The sequence below is a fragment of the Tinamus guttatus genome, unplaced genomic scaffold, assembly GCF_059628265.1.
Source record: "Tinamus guttatus ecotype Peru unplaced genomic scaffold, ASM5962826v1 Tinamus_guttatus_pri_ptg000451l, whole genome shotgun sequence".
Classification (NCBI taxonomy): domain Eukaryota; kingdom Metazoa; phylum Chordata; class Aves; order Tinamiformes; family Tinamidae; genus Tinamus; species Tinamus guttatus.
The window spans coordinates 2,290,253-2,310,545 of NW_028288985.1; the positions used below are offsets into that span (position 1 = coordinate 2,290,253).

The following is a 20,293-nucleotide window of genomic DNA, read 5'->3' on the forward strand; positions in this document are numbered from 1 at the left end:
AATTTAAGAAGAAAAATCCTAGTCTAATAAGCCAGAAGATGTTAGATTTCATTGAAAATTAATGTGGCAACATTGTGTATGTAGTACTCTTTGGATTATGAAACATGTATATTCAGTAAATCTATTGTTCCCATAAGTCATAAACTGAAACAAAGACAAACAAAAAACCTGGTTTTCAAATAATGTTCTTCTACTCTAAGCACCAGCTTTCAAAGCAGGTGTGTTATTGTATTCACTTGTCTACACATCTGCAATTTGAAGTGCACTCCCCATTTTTCATAGCAGTGGGTATCCTGGTAGCCTGTTACTCCACCAGGAGTTTAAACCCTGCAGTTGCCTGTGCAGTCAGGCCCCAGATACGCAGTTAGCCGTCCTGGTACTGCATGCCACTCTTGGGATAAATGTTTCTTTGCCTTAGTCCTGTGGGGTGATTTGGGAAATCATTACATGAACGGAATTCATTCATCTTAAGTCAATCTTAATACAGCCCGCTTGTGTTTGATGTAATTATGCTGGCTGAAGTTGCATCTTATTTGCATAATTGCAGTCGATGCTGAGCCAGAGAAAGTGCACACTTAAATAGTAATCACTTCATGAAAACTTGTGTTGGAAACAGGCTTCGTAGCCAACTTCAACCAAGTATCAGCTGAAAGGCTTTCCAAGGTTTGTAAGGAAAAAGGCGGAGTATTTATTTTTGGAAGAACCATTGTGGCAGAATACTGTATTTTGGTTATTGTTGCTTTTGTGGCTAGAGCTCTGCACCACTGTCCAGGAAACTCCAGAAAACAGGAAGTAAGAGGAAGGGCTTTATTTCTCCCAAAATGTCCATCTCCTGCAGCTCTGAGGTTTGTCCTTTCAACCTTATCCCCCATTCAGACACTGGGTGAGATATTTTGAGCTTGACTGGTGATCTCCAGACAGTGGCGTCTCCTCTAATCTCAACCTCTCTGTTCAAGTTTTTGCAGAGGGAAGTGCTAGTAGGTGCTTTGTTAAGCGTGGCATGATCTAGTAAAAAGAGCTATTTTCAAGAGACTGATTTTTGCTTGCTTCTCTTTGTCTAACTACTCTGAATAACACTGAGGTTGATAAGATATTGAGAAAATACCGAGGACCTTCCCTTTAGGAAGCAGTTCAGAAGTCATAAACTAGAAATAACTAAGGATTCCTGAAAATAACAGCTATGTTTTTAAATAATTTGGGCTATTGGTAATTTCATTAAATTTTGCAAATGCTACTAAGAACTCTTGCAACAATTTAAATCTAAATGTATATAACTATCATAAATTAAGTCTCTCTGTAGTCAGATATTTCTTAGAAACATCTTCAGCTTTGTCTATAGAAAAGATAAACAGTATCCAAGTCTTGGTTTCTTTTTTATTGTGACTGCTTTCTGTCAGAAATTTGTCCAATTGGGCCGCTATATTGTATTGCACCTTGTTGCTCATATCCACGCTACTAGCTTGACACTTTTAGGTATCTTGTTCTTTAAGTTTCTTTTTCTTTTAAAATAGTCTTTCTCATTTTTCTGGCTTATATATGATCTTCTTCTTTCTTAACATGTATCTTTTGATGGAAGTTAGCTGACACCAAAATAAGGACCAGGAGTAGGAGAGATATAAGAGGAGAAATAGAGATACTGATATATATTTTGCAGTAGTAATTATTTTGAATGTCTGGCAAAATATTTTGCCAGTAGCTTTAAAAGAAAACAAAAGCAAACAAATTATCAGAGCATTTGTGGTCTGAAGTCAGAATTTAAGATCAGTGATTCAGTTCCAGGAAACTTTAAAATGTACGTGTGACCTAGATTTGTAATCTTGTGCTGAATTTGAGCTAAGCTTTAACCTCACAGCTGAGAATTTCACAAGCGCATAATTATTTTTATAAGTGTTGCAAATGCTGTAAACTGTCATAGCAGTCCCGGAATTTTTCAATATTCTGTTTACTTGCTCAACCATCAAAGAAATATTTTTAATTTTTTTTTCCCAATAAAAGGTGTGTGTGTTTGCCTCAGTCTTACATCTAAAAAAAGAAAAAAAAAATAGTAGGCATGAATGGAAGTATATTTCACTGTTTCTTTCCTTGGACCTTTTCTTTGGAAATTTTAGATTTCCAAATGCCACCTTTTAATGTGCTTTTTGAATTAAGAGGCAAGACTCGAGCTATCAAGATATGTATGTATGATGTACAGATGTAGTCATTTTTCACCTCTACATTTTGGCTGTTTGAGAACACTGAGACCAGTAAAGGGATCTTCCCTTTCTCCAATAGCAGTCAGCATGTTGAACAGCAGCTGGGCTGGTGGCCCCTGCAAGAGGTTCCAGGATACTTTACACAAGGATTTCAGTCTTCTGGTTGCTGGGGCATTAAAATACTATGAGTAAAAGCAGCAGAAGTCTGGAAATGCACTTGAAGTTCTGCTCAAAGTTCTTTTCATGTCAATAGTTTGAAAGAGTGGCTTGTTTTTGGACATTGCATCTCACAAGCAATGTTTGCATGAGGAACTATATATATATATATATATAAATAAAATCTGTTTATTTGCATGATTTCCTCTTGAGTAAATAATTGTTACCAGCACTGGAATTAAAATGCTAAGAGTATTTTGTGCTCATATTGTTAAGTAAATGCAGAAATCATCTTTTAAGATACATGTTTTTCCATCCCATAGGTTTTCCTCAAAAAGATCCTCACAAGTACCCCTTCCTGTCCCTTACAGAAAATATGTAAGTTGTCCAAGGAGAGGTGAAGGAAGCATTTACCTTTTAGTCTTCTCTATCAATTGCACAGTGTTGTAGTCAATCTGTCTGCAAACTTGCTAGGAATATATACTTCCCAATACAAATGAATCTGTTAATTGAATTAAAAATGATACTGCAGTTACCTGGGAATCCAAGACACCCTTGCAGCTGTAAAAAGCTTATTGCATCTTGATTTAAGCTGAAAAGTCACATTGGGAATTAAGATCTACGTGGATTCCCCCATGTTTAGTGCTGAATCTCATTTCCTCTTGCTTGTGTTCATACAGGTCTTGTCGTGACCGCAGAGCGCAGCGCGGGCAGCCAAGGCAGCCCTGGCAAATGTCGGGATGTGGCCAGGGGCTTGGCTGGGCGCAGGGACCCTTAGCAGGGGATGCTTAGTAAGCCAGGCAGCATGTGGTGCTGCTTGTTCTGTGCTCTTTCATGCACTGCCAGTTTGAAGCTTCCTCATGAAAAGTGCAGTGCAATTAAATATTGGCTTAAATAGCACTCTGCAGTGATGCAGTCTCCTGAGATTGATAGATATGGTAATGCTGTTGAGATTCAGCCAAATAGGGCCTATTCTCCAGTTGTAGAAAGAAATTGTATATTCACTGGTGTTTCAGTGGCAATGCAGTGCTTAACTTTAAAAGGTTGAAAAGGAGGCTTTGGGGAGAGGTTTAATAAGTTCAAAGAGCCAGTAGCTTAAGGGAAGCATTATTTTTTCATATGCAGATATAGGAAAGTTGAGCAACACAGTTTTAGCAAGTTACAAATTAATTTTTGTAGTTTCCTTTTAACTTAAAGCATTGAAGCTTTCTTTTCTTCTTTTGTTTAAGACTCCCTTTAACTGTTAGTCACTCAGAAATAAAATGTCAAACGTGGTCTTTGTACTGCTGCAGACTCAAAGAAAATACCTCCTGGAAATCCAAACCCATGGTTCTATTAGGAACATGTTCAAAAAGGCACATACTGTTGCAGCTCAAAATGCCAACTTCTGCATAATTATTGAGACATATTAATGAGGGTGTGGTCTTCCTAGAACATTGGAGTTGTCTGCCTTGCTCAATACAAAATAGAGTTTGGACCAGAAGCAGCATTAGCAAGGAATTTTATCTCAAATGGAGTTTGAACCAGGACACTTTCAAAGGGTATTACCACTTCATAATGAAGAAATTTGATGGGAAGTTTAATTTGACCAGCTTTTTGGCCTATTGAAATAAAAGACCTGGTTTGCTCATAATAGAGGTACTTCTCTGATTTGAGTCATTTCTCATTGTAGGGATATGCACATCTATATATCTTTAAAATAATGTATCTATTATCTCTTTATATATATTTCTATATTGCTCCTAGGGCTTGTGTGGGCAATCCCACCCATTGGTGTTCATGTTTAACAGTTATCTCAGGACGCTCGAAGTTTTCTTGGAGGGTGATTTTGTGAGAGACGTGTTGTCGTCACCTCCCAAATGGTCGGCACAGTCAGAAGGCAAGGTCTGTAGGTAAAAATACATCTGAGCAGTGGTCAACAGCTAAATATAGTTAGTGGTCTTTGGTATGAATTATCCATTCTCTAAATAGCAACATTTTTCTCATTGATCTACTCCTGAAGTTGTCTGTTGGATGTGGTCAGGCAGAGCATGTCCGGCCAGAAAGGGACTTTATTTTTAGGAAGCAGTGTGTTACTGTGTGCCAGATCCTGATGGGCATGCGATGTGGTAAGAAGCTCTAAGCGTTCCTCTGAAGCTTTGCTCTGCACAGAAGGTACTAATGGGTATATTAGATTAGAGAGGGTTCGCAAGGAAGTGTTTCTTCCTCCACATTGGAGACAGCCATATGTTGCTTTCCAGCTTTTCTGCAAGCAAGCAGAGCCAAAGGCAGCTTAGGCTGGCACACAAAATTTCCATCCTTGGGAAACATGTAGAGCTATGTGTGAATAGCACACTGGGAAGCACATGAAGAAGGCAATGTCTGTATCCTATAGGTATGAAGTCCCTTAAAGGGCATCCCCTTAGGAAATTATAGTGTTTTCTAATGCTGTTAGCCTCTGCTGTTGTTATCACGGAGAGTTGCAAGACTCATTGATTTGATAAGAATTCATTTTCTGTTTGTAAAATTGGCAGATTTCCAAAATCTACAACTTACCTAGGGATATTTAATGATCAGAAGTTCGCCTCGTTGTTAGTCCCCAGGGAAGGCTGTTAGATAATACCAAAATGTTAATAAGAGTGCTGACTACACGCAGAAAGACTTTTCACAAGTCTCGTGATCTTACAAACTACCCAAGAATTTGGTGCTGTGTTGTTCCGTGTCAGTCTCTGCGGGAAGCTGGGTTAGCTTTTTTATGCAGTGCAGTTTCTGGGTCTGGCAATAAGCAATGCTTAATTAGATCTTTTATATTGGAGTTTGATTTGAGTTTTCAAGAGTATCTTTTTTTGAGATTGAATGGTGTGGGGATGATGAAACTCAGTGGATCTGACCTGACATGAATGAAACTTCTGGGCTGCTGAAGCAGAACTTGGTTCTGGAGAATTATAAAAATATTTTTTCAGTTTGTCATTCTCCTTAGGCCTAGAGGTACTAGGAAAAGAAGTTGAGAATCACCTTCTCGCACTCCCTTAGAGAAGGACTGGCACTGATAGCATACCAGACAGCACCCACGTTGTTTCTGACTCCTTGCCTGGACCCACCAAGCTGAAGAAGCTGAGGCAGAGTTGCAGTACTGTGCTAACGGCAGAAGAGCTATCCCTGCTGGAAGGGAGGAGTGGGAGAAGGGGATTACAGTGTGTGGGGACAGAGGGATAAGGTGGTTCTGTAGCCGCCCAAGGCTTTGCATTACATCTGTGTCACTGTCAAGGATGTAGAGGGAGAGTAGAGAGCTCCCCTATGCTATTTGCTGGCAAGTTGCATCTAGCCTGATATTTGTTACGCTATTAGTTCAGATTTTAGCACATTTGTCTACTTCAGAGGAAACCTGTTAGTAGCATACTCACTTTACCATTTATATTTCACATATTCTTCATGTCTTATTCTTTACATAAAGAGGCTAGGAATTGCAGGAGCTCTCAAACTGTTTCATTTTTTTGATTAAAAAAATCCATGAATGATTCGAAATACCTGGTTTAAAAAATACAATTCAGCATGAGGGATGGTGATTACAGTTTGTTGCTAATAAAACTTGTTTTTTTTTCATCTCTGATGTGCTGCTTTAGCTGAAAGTAGTAACAAGAAATAATTTATTTCATAGAATATGTAACATAGATATGTCTGGTCCAGTGCCTGGTGGGCTACCCATAGCTGCTGCAGAACAGACAGTCAAAAATGGCAGTTATTGAGCTGGATGACTTAGGCTTTCTTGCAAGGTTTAGCCACATTTATAATAAATATAGGCTCAAGAAAGAGATCTGAGTAAGGACTTGGGGATTAGACTCATGGATACTAGGTGACTGTTTATTTTCCTCTGCAGTTGTTAAACTAATTTATGAAGCTTCAGACTCTGCAATTGAGGGCGGTAAAGCACAGAATACAAATACAATCTGCTTGTGCCATAAGGTGATGAAAGAAAGAAAAGGTTCAGTCATCAGTCTTTTCTACAAGGATTGTTCTTTGCAACAAAAAATTAAAATAATATTAATATATTAGAAATTAAAATGAAAGAATCAAGATCCTCCTGCCATCTGCTACATAAGTACCAATGTAGCCCACTGGCAGAGCGTCTGTGCAGGGAAGAGAGGAAGCCAAGAAGAGAAGGGTCTCCTCGTAGCCACCAAAACCAGCTTCTGTGTTTATGTGCTGTTCCTCTAAGTCAGGAACAAGACAGATTCCTATCTGGTGGCAAAGAAGAGGTGAGATATTAAACATGCTTCCCAATCAGCCTCAGAGCACCCACCCAGAAGAGTTACTTCATTATTTGTTGCATTTCATTAAATCAGTCTGTGCTATTGAAAGGGTAGATATGTATTTATGGATGTTAAGTGCTCATCGTTCTGCTTCTCTAAGAAACTGCACATGTGTTTTCAGAAATGTGTATTAAATTCTCATGTGTTGTTCGTTCACATATGTTAGATCCTCTACCCAAGATAACATTATCTAACACATTTATAGAAACACATTATTTTCACTCTAGTATGTTCAAATTCATGGATTTCATTTTTTTTTAATCTTATATTATCAACTATTCACTTTACACTTCTAATTTGTTTAAACTTTTTTCTGCTGCTTAGGGTTCTTTTTTTCTGGTTATAAAAGATATTGAGAGTAAAAGTTACTAAATTCACATTTTTTTTTTTATTTCTGGCTATGTAATTTAAAAAGACTTTCTAGGACACTTAAAATTAGTATCTGAAGTCTCCTATCACTCACTCACACTCTTCATTAGCAAGCCTGGAAAAAAATAGTACTTCATGCTTTCTTAAGTAACGCAAAATGGAAAAAAAAAGCTTGAGAGTAAAAATCCAATATGATGTGCATGTTTACAAGTGAACAAACGAATATGCTGATGTTAAACGCTAAAACTATTTTCACTGTAGTATTAAATTTATTAGTTCTGGTGTTTTCCTGCAAGAGTAGGTAATAACTACTTTCTTAATTCTTGCCATGAGTATTTGGAGCATCCTGGCAAAGACCTCTGAGGGCTCCAGATTTCTTTCTCCATAATTTTTGAGCTGCTGGACTGTTAAACTGAACACGGTTGTGTTTGTGTTTCCAAAACAGGCTCAGCTTAACTGGGTAAGATGGATAGAGTAACACATATATACTAATTTTAGAAGGTGAAGAGAGATTTGATTTTTTTTTTCTTTTTTTTTTAGTTTTCATTGGTAATATAAAAATGTTTATAGGCTTTTGAAAATAATAGTTTAGGAACCAATATACTTAATTCTCTTCAAGATGATACAGTGAATGTTAAAATGCTCACGTCATGCTGGATCAGTAGGTCTCCTTCAAGAACGTTTTCATTTTGTTGACTGAGTATGACAACATTTTTTTCTTAACTAAAATATTGTATTTTCTTTAATCACTGAAGAACCTTAAAATTTTTGAAAATTTGAGAAAAAAAGAAAATCCTGAGAAGAATCCATTGTCATCTGCATTTTACCAGTTTCAAACCACTGTTAAAGTTAGGGGAAAGGAAAACCTAGAAACAGAATGCACAGGGTCCATCTCTTAGATTTCAGTGGACAAGGCTGAAATGGCTGAAATTTTAGAAGCCTTTTCTAGAAATTCTAAAATTTCAGTTGTAATAAACAGCTATTTAAGTAAGGATTCAACTAGTAAAATAGCAACTTAGCATTTTTTTTTCTGGAGATTTAGTAGATTTATTGAAAAAAAAAATGAAGGAATAAAGACGGGTTTGTTAGAACTGTATTTTTGTGCCTAACTGATGGTGTAGGTTTTATGTAGAATGAAATGGCATAGAACTTACAAAGCCTATTCACTGGTACACTGTGCAAATGGTAGATGTAAACGGAGCATTTGCAAGAAAATTTTGTCTTAGTGTTATTTTGTTGACGATTATTTCAGATATTTATATTTTATCTCATACTCTGTAAATTTTTATATGTCTAATAAGTTACCAGCGGTTTGCTTACACAGGACACAAGTACAAATTTTAATACCATATTACAGCAACTTTAATTTGTGTTAAATTGGTGTGCTTTGTGTAAAATCCGCAAATCTAAATCACACCTGAAGTCATGCTGTAATGTCTCCTTAGAATTTAAATTATGTTTCTAGGTTTGGCAATTACTTAAAATGCTGATGTGTCAATCCCCAGGGAGAGAATACTTGTCTCAAGTATTACCACTTGAAATTTTGGGAAGCCACACAGATGTTCATCTGCTCATTATGGAAATAATGTATTTAGTTGATGTGTTACTATGAAGAGAGGGGAATACAAATTATCTTGCAACTTGAGAGTCATTTAAAAGTTTACTTAAGAGTGTTTTATTCATTTCTACTAAGACATTTTTATTACTAGGGAAGTCCTCTGAACCTCAGTCAGGTTTGAAAATCTCTCCATAGGTTCCTCCATATGCTCAACTCTAGCAAAGGCTGCGTTGTTCCATTTCCTAGAAACTCCTCTGTCACTGATGCTCGACTTCTAGGCAGTGAGAGGGGATCAGGATTCAGAATCACTTGATCAGACAGAATAGTTGCTAAATACTTATTTCTAAGAGGATCTGTATGCGTCTTATTAGAGACAAGGCTGTCATATGCAGTCATTCGCCTTGCTATTTTCTTGAGTTTGGGTCTGAAATAGAGGACAAATTAGAGCCAAAAACTGAGAATAGGTACTTGTCTGATGTTGCACGAGCAGACCTAGCCAGGGTTATATATTGGACAGTGAATCTAGATAAACTAAAAAAAAAAATGAATGAAAGGGCAGAAATCAGATTTCCTAATTACAGAGGCGATCAGAGGAAAAAGTGCCGATGCTTAAAGGATATTTTGTTCCTGAAATATTTAAGTCAAACTGAGGAAACATGTTTTTCTTGTTTGTTTGTTTTTCCATAAAAGGTAAGCTGTATTTCAGTCCCAAATAATTGAGATCGGTGTAAATAGTTCCCTGGTAGAGTTTTATGGCCTGGTTGATGTAGGATGACTTTAATGTGTCCTTTTGGCCTCAGAAACTAGCTGTGCTGTTTTCATATTTGCCTTTACACATAGGAGTCTGCCTGTTTTCAATAGTAGCTTGCAGTTTGACGTGGTTCAGGTCCGCAGTTGGAGTGAAAACTTAAACTTGTCATTAGTGTGTCAGGTGAGAAGGCTGTACAGAGGGAGGAGGAGGAGGACAGTAATTGTATAACACTGCCTTTCATCCTAGCATCCTATAGCTGGCCAGCGCTGTTAAAGCCTGTTTACAATTAAGAAGTTGATTGTCAAAAATCAGGCAACTTTATTTTGCGAGGAGGTAATATTTAGTTAGAGATATTATCTCAAAGAGAGTGCTGAAAATAAGACAGATAATATATATATTAGTTTAAAACAATGAGACATGACTGTTCTGTGCACCATCGAGGTCCATCCTTGCATTGATACATGTGTCTATATAGATAATAGCTTTACCTGCCTGCAGTTCACAGCTTGGGCTTGCAGATGTCTACCATCTATACTGCTCAAATGATTGTCTGCAGAAAGAAGTAGCATTATGTTAGGTAGGATTTTTAAAGAACATTGTTCTCATTAGCCAACATGACCATGTCAGCAGCAGCACCTATCAGTGTTTGTTTCAGTGCATGTGTTTGTATGTGTGTGGGGGTCTGTGTGCATGCTTATAAATTTAAGAGCATACAAATGTCTACACATGCTGCAAATTTTCCTGTTGACATGGTTACACTTTAGATACACACACACATAAAAGTAAATCCAGCAAGAGAATATAAACTCTTTATTCAAGTAATTGAATACATTATAAGTGTATCTTAAAACCAGTGAATTCTGCAGTCTTGGGGAATGGCTGACCCATGAGAGACAACTCAGCTGTCCTCTCCCTGTCTTATTACAGAATAGAGGTATGGATCTTACATTATTCTTCTGCTTTTGCTGCATGCAGGAAGACAATGGAGTTGATTACTTTTTGTATTTTGTTTGCTGAGAATGTGCATCAATGCAACTGAGCATTTTTGTACATTGGTTTTAAGTCTGCAGATCCAAAGGGCACAACTGGGGAGGCTGGATATTTATCTTGATCGTGGTTATTTATGACTGCCAAACTCAGAATTTAAGTCACGTGTCACAAAATGTCACAAAATTAACTTTTGTGTGGCATCAGTATAACTCCTGTGCTTACTACTACTGCCACGTTAGAGCACATGTAAAATGTTACTGTTTAGTTTAATCTATGGGTGGTTTCACAGCGCTTTGAAAGGCCCTGCTGCTTAAGTCCAGTCTTTCCTGGTGCAATGCTGGAATGAGCGATTGCAGCCTCTTCCTAATGGGTTCTTTCATTTGCTGTTTTTTTTTTTTTTTAATTACATCTGGTAACTATTTATTTAACCCGTTGATCATGTTTTAGTGTTACACTGATCATTGTATCATAACATCCAAAGGGATCTCTATGTTCTATGCTTACATTAAAGTATCGATGCAGAAAGGTATGAATAACTAGGAGAGACGTTCTGCCTCTCCATGTACTTTTAAAGCTATTCTGTTTGGTCTGATTCTGGTCAGTCTTTCTTGACAGAATAGAATAGGTTTATAAGAGTAGTATTTGACCCTTAGCTGGAGCAGTGCTTATTGCGCTCCACAGAGAAGTTATTCATTCCGGCAGCAGGAGTCACTGAAATGAGAAGGGAGTTGTTCGCTCCAGGGAGAGCACAGAATGCGTTAAACAGTCCAGGTGACTTACATTAGTGCCAGCTCAAAATGTCCCTCTGTGATTTAAAATGTAAAGATGTGAGGCATTATAAATTCTGTACTTGTTAGGGGAAGAGGAAGACAACTCTCCCTTGATATTCGGTGCTGGGATTAAGTTTTTTTCTTGATTATAAAGAAACAGTTCCATGTGGATTAAAATACATCCTCTTGCTCTGGTAAGAAGACCTACCTTCCTGGAGGCACCAAAGAACTACAGCAGCAAGAAAAACCTTGGGCACTAGATGTCCTAAGCTTGTTCCATATTGTGTCTGTGCATGGTGCGTATCCATGTGTCTCCAGTGCCTGTTAGAGCAGACATTTGACTTCTGTTTGGGACTGTGGTCTTGGTAAGACATTAAAACAACAAATAGTGGAAATAAATTTAGGTTTCGCTGTTAAGCCCTTACATTGAAATAAATGGGAGCTCTGTGGAAGAAAGAACTGCCTGAGGGCCATAAAATGTGGAATAATGAATAATAATATACTTGTATATTAACCTTTCTGTTACAGTGCTGTCTAGACAATGCGTAGGTCATGGCCTCATTGTCATAGCAGCTGTATATTTTTAGAAAAACTGATGATAATGATACTTAGCCAATCGCTTCTACAGTAAAGCTTTATAGTTTAAATCTCAGATTTGCCCTAAGCATGTCAAGCATAATTTCTTTGCACATACTTTATGTACTCTGTATCAAAAAACATGTGAAACGTGTGGCATGAACAAAAGTAATCTTTTTTAAATCTTCCTCGTAGCAAATAATAAAAAAGGAAAACAAAAGTAAAGCATATTTATGGTATATTATAAAATAAATTTTTAAAAAAACTCAATAGTATGGCCTTTTTGCTGGGCGAGGAGGTTGGAAACTACCTTAGTAGTTTCATAAAACTATGTAGTGTATGGCATAGGCAGCATCATAAAATTGCAGAAAGTACTGGGTGCCTCTAAAATTCATCTTACCATACCACATCTAATACATTTATCCTAGATTTAATGTCACTAAATTAAGCTATTTTGGCCTGAGGGCTGAAGAAGCCAGAGGACTGTTTTGAGAGTAGCTTTCAACTCACTAGGCCTCAGTGCACATAGTAAGTGATAGTTTGGTATCTGAGTAAATAAACTTTGTATAACTATCCATCATGACTCTTGACATACCTTGGACAAAATAGAGAACATAAAAATACTGCTTATGTAAAATGGGGTCAGTGTGTTATATTTGCTCACAAACCACATTGCCTGAAAACGAAAACATTTCAGTCACAAAAGAAAAATACAAACTAGGTCAACAACTTTGTTTTGTATTAGGTTTCACTGTTTTCCTTATTAAATAATAACTGCCTATATTCCACCAGCCCTGTAAGTTACTGGTGACATGTGAAATAAATGTTTCATAGTGTATATTAACAGTATGATAAACAAGAAGTGATACAAAAAAAAATACATAGCCAATAAAATCTTAGAATAGTGATATTGATGAAGCAGGCCACATTTTTAAACAGGTAGCTGCAGAGATTGCTTTCTGCTATTTGGGAAATTTGCAATTTGGCCGCTGTTTGTTTTAGTATTGGGTGCTGGCTGAAGCATTTTTAGCTTTTCCTAAGGAGCTGGTTAGTTTTCTGCCCGTGTCCTCGTGTCCTTGGGCAGCAGGAGGGCCCCGAGGAGGCAGGGCCAGGCCGCGATGCGGAGGGAGCTCCTGGCGTCGCTGCCTGGGGCGCTGCGCTGCGCTGGGGAGCACCGCGGCTGTGGGGCTGCCCCGTCTCCTCAGTGCAGCTCGCCGCTAGCCGTGGAGCTTGGCAGCACGAAGAGGTCCCTTGGCCCCCTCTGCCACTGAATACTATTCTTTCAGTCAAAAAATGATCAGCATATAACAGCCCATGGAAGGAGACACACGAGATTAATGTTATAGTTACTGGTTTATTTGCTTGGGTTTTGGTCAAAAGTCAGCCCCATTTTCCACCTAAGAATCAAACTGCTGTTTTACATATTTCAAATTTTGTCAGGACTGTGACATCTTTCTTTCTTTCTTTCTTTCTTAGTTAATAGCATATACTGCTTTCTTGAAGATCTAAGAAATAGTTTTGAAAACTCACGATGCGGTTGGAGCACTATGGATGTTTCCTAGGGCAATGTTGCACGTCTTGTTAGGAAATTGTCGGTTATTGGCTGGTGTTCAGTGTAAAGTTGGATGACTAATAATAATTATCACAGAATAAAATGCCTAGATGTATAGGAATGTTACCTAGAGAGCAAATTCCAGCTGAAACGTGGGAATGGGCAAAGGTGTTCGGGCTTTGTAAAAGTAGAGGCGAGTGAGAGTCCTTCCTTCTCCTCACCCAGAGGTCACTGGTCATACCTGGTGCTTCTGGATGTTTTTCTTTTCTTTTTTCCTCTTTCTCTCCTTCTGCCCCCCTTTTCTTTAAGTCTGGTTCTTTGTCGTGTAGTTAATTTACATATGAATCCCTCTGGGTAGAAAATAAATGAACCTATTAGATAGTATCATCTCTCTATGTGTAGAAATAATGATTTAATCAAAGCACAGATCTGTAAAGTAAAAAGAGAATTGCTTTTGTTATTAAAATATCATAAAATAACTATCTCTCTTAGTGGCATTTGCTGGAAAAAAAAAAAAGTATTTTTCCTAAGTACGGTACATGGGGGACATCGAAAGACTACTAAAATGTGCTATACAAGAGTAATACTTGGACATATGTAAGAGCAAAAAGTGATTATTCGTACTTCTACATGTAAATATGCTGCCGCTTTACTTGGGTCATCTAATTCTTTGTGTCCCTGAACCCAAAATTTGTTACTCTTATGTTTAGCATTATGCCCATAAGTTGTCTCACTGGCTTCAGATAAAAAAAAAAATAATAATAATACTTAAGCGTAGGCTTAATATCCTTAATACAGAGAATGCATTTGCCTATATTCTGATTTTAATGTGATTCTAAATCACATTAATTCAAAAATAATGTCTAAAATTAGGTAGGTAATTAAGATGTCCCTCTGCTACAAAACTGTTGGTTTTGATAGAATTGTTTGTTTGTAGGACAGCTTCTCAGTGTGGGGGAAGTATAGAGAAAATGAGACTTGCTGTAGAAATTTAAGACAGAAAGTTTTATACCCTCACAGCAGAAATATCTTTTGTATATTTTCATTGCAATTACAAGCATTGACTTTGCTAGAGGTAGCAAATTAAAGATTGGTTGGAAAAATTGTTGAAAAATTACCTGATACTGGATTCAGCATTAATCAGAGATTATGGAAATTCCTTTACCGTTTGAGAAATCTGGAAAAATAATGCATTTATTTTATAGTATGTAACTATATATTTTTGTTGCTTGTAATACATAAATGAAAACAATGGCACAGAAGCTCCAGTTTGCAGACAAGCTGCTTCATAGGAACTTTGTAAGACAAGTGTCATCTTGCAACGTGTTCCGGGAGGCTTTGTCCCAGCCTGGTCCTGGCAAGGCATGGTTTGATTTCAGGCATAACCACTGAGATGCAGGCTCATCTGCACGGTGAATTCATGGGCGTAGGAACAACCAGTTGCCTCACCACCGGCCTGAGTGCTGCAATGAATTGTACAAAGCCAAAAGAGTCTTGGAGGACTCCAGGCACTGCTGTGAGGAGAAAGGGAGGAAGAGACGGAGTTATCAACAAAATATGGTGTTTATAAAGCAGGAATTACAGCGTCTCTGTGTGATAGCTGTATCACTGGTAGTTCCTCATGAAGAGGTTCCCCCTTTTCATGTAGTTAGCAAGCGCCGGTGTACGGTGGCACAGCGCATGCCGCGTAGTGCGCGAGGTGCTGCTGGGAGAGAAAGGATCGAGGTGTCGGGAAAGGGAGAGCAATGGGGCAGCTCCCTAGTCCTCCTGCCTGGCACGGTCCTGTGCAGAAAGCAGCTAAGAATGAGCCCGTGCTCATCATCCGCTAATGAGATGTAAAGAATATATGAAGCCCATTTACAAAAATAGTTTACTCTGCACTGGGAGTATGATCTTTGAGTAGGATAAAGGCTCAGAGTTGTGTGATTACATTTGAAACCATTCATATGCAACAAGCTGAAGAAAAAATTACTACTTTGTGTTCAAATGAAAAGTTTTCATCACATTTAAATTGAAGAAGCTGTCAATTGTTATTATTGGCAAAGATGAACACCTACTATAGTCATGGCTGTTAAAGCTTATATGATATAAATCCTTGCACATTATCTTACAGTAATTACATGGCACAAATCTGCTCAGTACCAGCCTAACCTTATGATTAGTGTTCAAAATACAATAATACTGAAGTATGCAATTACTTTACAGTCTCTTCTTTAATAGGAATTTAAATCCTGAAACTCGTCGTGTGATTTCCAGTGTTTGGTTATATCCACCAGCTTAGTTGATTGCAAGGCAGCAATACTGCCACACTGACATATGCAGCAAGCACTTCTATGCACTGAGCATTTGGGTTTTGCTTTATTGTTAGCTGTGCATCTAATGTGAAGTTTAGAAGCAGTAATTTTTCTAAATTGTTCTTATTTCTTCTTAATTGAATAATTCTCTCCCCATTATTTTTCAAAATATTGCTTTAAAGTACGGCTACAGAGTTAGCTGCAAAAAACATTCAGTGCTAATGATTAACTCCTTCCCCCAACTCATCATGGCTGTAGGGGATATGAAAGGAAGGAAGACAGTTTGCCAAGTTGATGCCTTCTAGAGACCATCTTCAGGTTTTTGGCCACGTGACGGCAATAGTCCCATAATCGGTAGTGCTTTTATCCAGGAAGAAATTGCTAAAAATGTCACCTGCTACTTAACCTCTCAGTCATTTGCCTACTTGTCTTGACCCATAGAAAATAATGGTAAAAAACAATGTAAACTGTTAATCAGTTTGGTGGTGTCCTCCCTCTTGAGAATACTTCGGGGAATCATTAAAAAGATAAATATTTTTTTTTTATTAGAATAATTCATATTACAGTATGCCCTGGGCACATGGGCTGCTGTGAGCACAGCTCTGGTGCCTTTGAGAGGTGGCAGAGAGGCACATGCCTCTCAGCGGTTCTGTGTTTATGCTAGAGCTGCTGTGGCAGGAGAGCCTTCCTAAATGATTTCCTAAAATGTGAAAAGCCTGAGTTAAATATCTGGCTTACCTTAAAATTCATTGGGAAAATGGTCCGGCTAATCTGGGGTTTCTGTCATTGCAAATGAATGCTTTTCCTGAAAGTTCTTGTGGTTTTATTCTGGAAATGTTTTGTTGTCTTTCAAATAGGAAATAAAAGCATGCTTAGAAACACCATCATTTTCCAGAAAATAAAATCTGTTTTCCAGCCACCCTGAATTCATAATAAAGTAACTGCAACTCTTTACTCACTTTTTAGCAGATAAGTGTATGGCTACCAAATGAAGTGAAATTTGATTCAGTAGTGCCTCTTGTTCCCAAGACAACCAGGTGAGCTTTAAGGATAATAATATCACACAAGCACATAGGTGTTATGTCTTGAAAAAAAGCAGTGTATCACTTGGACTCAGAAATTCTAGTGCCCAGGAGAAATCTGTGCACTGATACTACAGGATGGACAGCCATAGTCAGCATATGGTTCTGACTGGCATATCTGGGATTGAACTAGTGCCTCAGTAAACAACTGAAGCTTCCTCTTGTCCTGTTTTGGTGTTTTGCTTGCAGGTTTCCATGATTTGGTGCAGTTACTTCAAGTATTCGTTAGCAAACAGAGAGCAAGATGCTCAGTTGGTACAGCACTGTGTTCAGGATTTTGTAATCATCCTGAAGCTTCCTGGTTTATTTGCTGCAGAAGAGATTCATGCATGTTTTCTAATGTGGTTGCAAGGTAAAATTGAATTTGCTTTCAGGCTGTTTCTGAAAAACACTAATATCCTTTTTCTAGTTTGATTTTTGGGAGTTGGTGTACATCATGTTGAATGAGTGGTGGACTCTGGACATGAGTTACCAAGGAACAGAAAGTACATAATTGTCAATAACACACAAAGCTAATAAAGTGAGAAGGGCCCACCCCACTCCTAATCTTATTTGTTGTTTTAAAATATCTGTTTTCTTGCTCTCTATTTTTATCCCACGCTTGATAGATTACTGTGCTAGTTTAATGAAGCCATATGTTTTTCCTCTGCCTCCATTTCACTGTGCAGACTGCCAGACTGAGCCTATTGATTGATTGAGATCTATTTTATTGAGAGAAATTGTTGGCCATGGTACTAGGAACCTCCTTATCTCTTCCTCAATAGAATATGTATTTACTCTAATTTCTTACTGCAAAATCACAAGAACCTGTGCAATTATACGATGTACAGATAGGAGTACCGTGGTTTTTAATGATAATGTACCAATATAGCGCGTTTTACACAGCAGCACTTTGAGGTATGCCTATAGGTTAATGCACTGAGCAATGGACTAAGTTGCCTGGGAGAGTCTAGATTATGGTGCTGGCTTTTCCAATGATTTATGAAACCTTAAGAAGGAAATTGCTCTCATTTGTTCCTTAGATTTCTGAGTCAGCAAAACAAGAATTATCTGTTGACTGGGAATAACTATTAAAAGTTTTTTTCTTATAATGGACAAAATTATACAAAATACCCATGACTACTGTGAATTTTATATGTTGCGTGTACATACAGTGGTTGTACTCTATGTAATGTATGTATACAAGTACATGTATGTGAGTGTATGTACTTATAAGTGTGTATATGTGCTTACACATATACACATATGTGTAACATAGCACTGAAAAGGGAAAGTAAAAGTCAGAAAGCTATGTAGTAGCACAAAGATATACCATGAAAGCATTTAGGAAAACAAATGATCCATTTAAATTGGAGGATGCATGACAGCATTGCTTAAATAGAAATGTACCCATTTTTAAGTTAGTATCCCTACTCTAGCGTGGGATTTAATGGATTCTATCTGCATGTGAAAGGTATCATCTTCACTTCAGTATTCCCCCTTGCAAAATGCTGGGATACTGATTGTTCAATGTTTATTAAAAATGATGAATGACCTTATGTGACCACAAGCGCCATATTCTTCATCAATTCCTGCTTGATGGTTTTGGGCTTCTCTCGTGTATGTATCAACAGTATTATGTTGCTTAGCCTGCAAAATTAAACTGGCACTTCAGAAACAGGAGTCTGTAATGTGGCTAAAGGAGCAGCTCTGTGTAACTGGAACAGTGACTGTCCATGTTTCTGGACCCTCTGATGTAAAGGTGACAAACCTTTTCTGTATAACATGTAAGAAGAACTTGCTTGTGTCGCACCATGGACTGAAAACATTCCCCATGATAGCTGCTTGGATTTCAAGTGGGTAAAAGTTTTCCTTTCATTTCCTTTCATTAATTCCTTTTCTTGGCACATGCAACAGTTTGTTTTTTCCAGTGGTGATGGGGCACGTGGGGCGAAGGGGCAGTGGGTGCTGCGGTTCCCAGGCGGGGGCCATGTGCGGCATCACTCTGTGCTCTCCTCCCTGCTTGAGGTCCCTGGCGCTGGCACAGGGCTTCAGAAAGCAAGTACAGTGGACTAGAGCAAGCTTTAATTCCATTTGTCTTTAGGCTCAAATTTGAAGTTGGGTTGGAATGTATTGATCTTTTGAATTCTTTTATTCTCATTTTGTTTAACTTCTTTCTGAACAGATTACAGAATATAGCTTCTGTTGACTAGATAAAGGGAGAAAATAAGACTGTGTATGTGCACTGATATATTTATTCCCATGCAAATCATTTCTTTGCCAAACAGACCAGCAAAACCAAAAAACGTACTGGGAGAGCAATAAAATAAAAATTTAGATGGAAGTGAGATTTCATTTGTTTGCCAGGCAAACTGTAAGCCTGAGGCATGCTGCACCATTTAGCTTGGCAGGAGGTTTCTAATCCTGCAATGCATGACTTGTTGTGAGAGTGTAGTGATCTCTGATAGTTTTTGCCCTCTCAAGCTGCGTGAAGACCCCTGCGTGTGCCAGGCACAGTGACACCCGGCTGGGTGTCCGAGCCCCTGACCTTCCCTGGCATTCACCCGTGTCTGTCTTTGTGTCACGCTTTCATGAGAGTCTGCTCTGTTACACGAATAAAGGTGAAATTGCTGACATCATGCTGCTGCTTGGGTTCTATTGATATATATATATATATATATTTCAGGCTGTAAGGGAGTTAACTCTGAAAGAAGATAGGTGATAGAATAGTTAAATACAACAAAGTGAAGCAATATTTCACAGTGCAATTGGTAAAGAGATGTTTCTTTAGCATCTTTATTGGGAAAATAAACATTTGTCTGTTGTACTGTGCAAAAAAAATCATTTAAAATAAGGCATAACTTCTGAAGGGGTATTGCCTCAAATCATGGAGGCCTATTTAATTTGTTTGTACATAAAGAATTTGAAAACTTGATAGGGAAAATCCCTACATTGTAGCGGGTGTGATTATATTCCAGAAGTTAAGGAACTGTATGATCTTATAGTACAACATGAATTCTTTTTGTTGTCCCCTCCTAACCTTCTTCCCCTTTCCCCCCCGACATTAGTGAGCTTTTGGGTATGCTTTTTCTTTCCTTAATGACAATATGCATCTGGGTACAGCTGTATATTTATGCAAAAAAGTCACAAAACCAAAGAAACTGCTTCTGTCCTGTTAACAAGGTGCTAAAGAGAATGAATGAGAGTAAGATCCTAAGTTGTCTTCTAGATGTCATGCGGTTTCCTTCAGAGAACAGAATTTTGTGTGTTTGAAACAGAAGAAGCCTCAAACAGGAGCTTCAGATGTCTTCATGACACTTCACTGTCTTTATTTTGTTTTCTATGCTTTTAATATTGGAGTTGTATGTTGCTTTACTCTTACAGTGCTGAAAACTACGCATGGCTGCAATGAACAACATACATAACAAACTGAATCTCACAAATCTAAGATGGGGAACTTCCCCCTTTAGAGTGTCTAATCCAAGAATCTGGTGAATAGCAATAATTTACAGTTGCCTCTTAGAAGTTTTGCTCTCTGAATATATCTACACCTGTGTGAAAGCAAATGAAGAGGAAAACATAAAATACAAGAGAGGGTATGTGTGGCCCACATAGCGAGATGAGACTGCTCTTGGCAGGGACTCTTGGTGGGGGACTGGAGAGGTTAATTACAAAATTACCATTGCATCAAGCTCAGTCTAATACCAGCTGCACAATACAATTTATCTGCATTCT

At 38.0% G+C, this 20,293-nt stretch overlaps 1 protein-coding gene across 4 annotated transcripts in view; it reads left to right on the forward strand.

Moving 5' to 3' along the window:
- The window catches only part of GRM7 (glutamate metabotropic receptor 7), a 283,339-nt gene that overhangs the window by 149,898 nt on the left and 113,148 nt on the right, over positions 1 to 20,293 (forward strand). The gene's annotated exons all lie outside the window — the stretch shown is intronic.